This window comes from Exophiala aquamarina (assembly GCF_000709125.1).
Source record: "Exophiala aquamarina CBS 119918 chromosome Unknown aczIA-supercont1.37, whole genome shotgun sequence".
NCBI lineage: Eukaryota > Fungi > Ascomycota > Eurotiomycetes > Chaetothyriales > Herpotrichiellaceae > Exophiala > Exophiala aquamarina.
Window position 1 is genome coordinate 47,196 of NW_013550551.1, and position 535 is coordinate 47,730.

The following is a 535-nucleotide window of genomic DNA, read 5'->3' on the forward strand; positions in this document are numbered from 1 at the left end:
CTAGTACGATGCCTATTTTATCTATATTATAGATATTCTTCTAGGAAATATAATATTACTCTCGTATAGCATTAAAATACTTAAACTAGCGATTTAAGGGCTTAGGAGTAGTACTCTAGAGACGTAATCTATAGATCTTTTTACCTACTTTAGAGTAAATCCCTAGATAACGTTATATAAATCGTAATATCTAGTTTTAGCCGATACTTAAGGGCCCTATAGAATTACCTTAAATAATTACGACGAGATCTCGTATTTAAGTAAAGCTAGGAGGGTATCCTTACGCCTTAAGGTTAAGTATCCATCGTATAAGTATTTACTCTTATTAATTTAATAGTAGTTACTATAGTTTACGAGTAATTACTCGTAAAGTACTACCCTATAGTCGACGGCCTAGTATTATTATTACGGGATAGAACTACGATAGACCCTAGAAGTATCTATTCTATACTAAGACTAGTCCTAAAATACTAAGGAGCCTAGTATATAAGACCTTAGGGACTATACGAATCGTATACGAGGTTTTTAGACTCCT